The following is a 3,145-nucleotide window of genomic DNA, read 5'->3' as shown; positions in this document are numbered from 1 at the left end:
AAAATCAAGATACTAATAGCGATTTTATACTGAGATTATTAACATGTGTTGATTTATGTTCTTTTTTCTTTCTGACACTGTATTTTTTTTATATTTAGATAGATTGATTGCATGTTGTTTAAAGTCTCGCTTAAATTTTTCTCCAGAAGTTTCACAAATATGGAGACACCACCACTTGTCGGTGGAGAGCTACAAAATTTTTCCTGTACTAGGCACTTATACTCAAGGGCCATTATATAAGCAGTGAGAGATCTTTTTCGTAGTGGCACCTACAGGGACACGGGCCTCAGTTTATAGGTCTCATCCGAAGAACTGGTTTCCAAGTGCAACAGTGGCCTTTGAACTCCCAATGTCAACCTAATATTTACTTAAAACTCAAGAGCAGACACTCTAACCACAGTGCCACAAGGGTGACTTGCATTTACAAGAAAAACAACACATGATAATGGAAGCATTCTTTGACATAATTTTTTTTTTTTTGGGGGGGGGGGGAGAGAGAGAGAGAGAGAGAGAGGCCTTTCTAATATTATATCTTTTTATATATCTAGAAAGATCATGTTTTTACAAGAAAAATTGTACCAAATTTATCATCTTTTATTTCAAAATTAAAAAAAAATATGGCCATTTAAGGGAACACACTATTATCAATTTACTCCGTTCAACATGATAATGGAAGAAATCTTGGAAATATTTTTTTTTTTTTTTTGCTTTTTGACTTGAAATCTTTTAATATTTAGAAAGATCATGCTTTAACAAGAAAACTAATACCAAATTTGTTTTCATTTATTTGAAAATAAAAAAGATATGGCCATTTAAGGGAACACACCATTATCGATTTATTCTGTTCAACATGATAATGGAAGCATTCTTGGAAATAATTTTTCTTTTTTTGGCTTTTTGACTTGAAATCTTTTAATATTTAGAAAGATCATGCTTTAACAAGAAAACTAATACCAAATTTGTTTTCATTTATTTGAAAATAAAAAAGATATGGCCATTTAAGGGAACACACTATTATCAATTTACTCCGTTCAACATGATAATGGAAGAAGTCTTGGAAATATATATTTTTTTTTTTTTGCTTTTTGATTTGAAATCTTTTAATATTTAGAAAGATCATGCTTTAACAAGAAAAATAATACCAAAGGAGAGGTTTCCACAAGGCTGTTTTTTGGCCCATGTTTTTTGTGAAAAATGAAATTAAATTTCCAAGAATTTTAAACTTACTTCCATTATTTTCAACATGTCTAATTTTGTGCTATGTATTTATTTTGGGAGAAAAAAGTTAGAATTATATTGGAATAAATGATCAAAGTATGGTACCCTCAACCGCTTTAACATTGAGTATATGGGAAAATGTTGGAGGGTTATGATGTTTAACCTTCTAGTACACCACGTGTTGCATTCTGAACCAAAACCATAATTTGATAATTAATTACTTATATGTACAGAAAGATTATACTGAAATATGGTTGTGGTTCGCAATGCAACACACACTGAAATACTAATGACTTTGCAAATTTTGCAATCTGTTGAGTCCTGGTTATTTTTTATTTAAACACTTAAAGTGAATCATACACATTTATAACATTGTCCAGTCAATCAAACAGATTACTAGGAAATCGACCCTTGCTCTGGGGTATACTTCTTTACCCTTGTGTTTCTGTCTGGCTGTCTGTGTGTCTGTCTGTAACAAATTTTCTTCGCATATTTTCGGCAACTACTCATAACCCAGATAGCATATTGTTATTGGACCTTTGTTGGGCCAACAATGCTCTTTATGTTGGGCCACCGTTTGTATTCAACATTGGGCCATCGGTAATTTGCTCATCGGCCCTTAATCAAACCGACGTGTTGGCTTATTGTTGGGCTAATGTAACAGTAAATAATGGGCAACTGTTGGGCCAATATATTATTTCAATATTGGGCAAACGTCATTTTTGTACAATTGGGCCATTGTAAGCAGTTAATGTTGGGCCAACGGTAATTTGCTCATCGGCCCTTAATCAAACAAACTTGTTGGCTTATTGTTGGGCCAATGTAACAGTTAATATTGGGCCACTGTCGGGCCAATGTATTTTTTCAATGTTGTGCAAACGTCATTTTTGTACATTTGGGCCATTGTAAGCAATTAATGTTGGGCCAACGGTAATTTGCTCATCGGCCCTTAATCAGACCAACTTGTTGGCTTATTGCTGGACCAACGAACGGATATTATTGAGCCATTGTTGGGCCACTTATTCTTTCAATATTAGGCAAACATCATTTTTGGGCCAACGTTGGTTTGTATCGTATTAGCTCTCCATCATGACAACTCATTTGCTCTTCACTGGTTGGCCATTTGTCCTCAAAATTGGCAAACAAATACATATATTAAGGTTATACTAGTTTTGTAGTACAGTTTAATGGTAAAAACCCTTTAATACTTTCTATATATGCTAGATTAATAGTTTAATACATATTCTCAATATATATCTCATAGCATTGATTAAAAAACTGAGGAAAAAGAAATCAAAATATAAAATTGAATTATAACATACTAGTATTTTATTGCTCAGTGCATGAAGAAAACATTAATAAAGAAATAAAAGTTGATGCTCACTTCAAGTGATAAATGTAGGGTTACATGACTGTATACTCCCTCTCTGATGTAAATTTATGCACAAGTTCAGTGAATTGCAGGTATCAATAAGAAGGTCCAACGAATAAACAAAGCCCCCCTGTTCTTAAAATAATACTAAAATGAATCCTGTCATTTTGTTTACTTACACAAAAAAATGTTTCTGGCATCTGCATCGTGTTTGTAACCGACAAACAGACACAGAAAAGGGTAGAACTACAGGTTTGTCACAGTATATAACAGAAAAAACCTAGGCACTGCCACTTTCCATCTGATCCCTCTCTTAAGTCTTCTCTCTCTCTCTCCCGAGTCTCCTCCTCCCCCTTCTTTTCTTCTCTGTCCGTTTCTTCCTCCCCCATCCCTGTCCTTGGCATACCTTAGCTATTCTTTGATTGTGTTCTGAATGTCTTTTTAGAATCTCCAGTAGCACTAAAATTGTAGTATTTGGTACTTAATACGTTTGTTACTTTTCTCAGTAAAGAGTAAACATACGATTAAATTTACAAGTATATCACTGTATGTTTA

Source organism: Saccostrea cucullata, unplaced genomic scaffold (assembly GCF_032062105.1).
Source record: "Saccostrea cucullata isolate Sc308-1 unplaced genomic scaffold, CSIRO_AGI_Scuc_v1 ctg5838, whole genome shotgun sequence".
NCBI classification, from domain to species: Eukaryota; Metazoa; Mollusca; class Bivalvia; order Ostreida; family Ostreidae; genus Saccostrea; species Saccostrea cuccullata.
The sequence above is the reverse complement of the archived record's forward strand: the minus strand, read 5'-3'. Positions refer to the sequence as shown.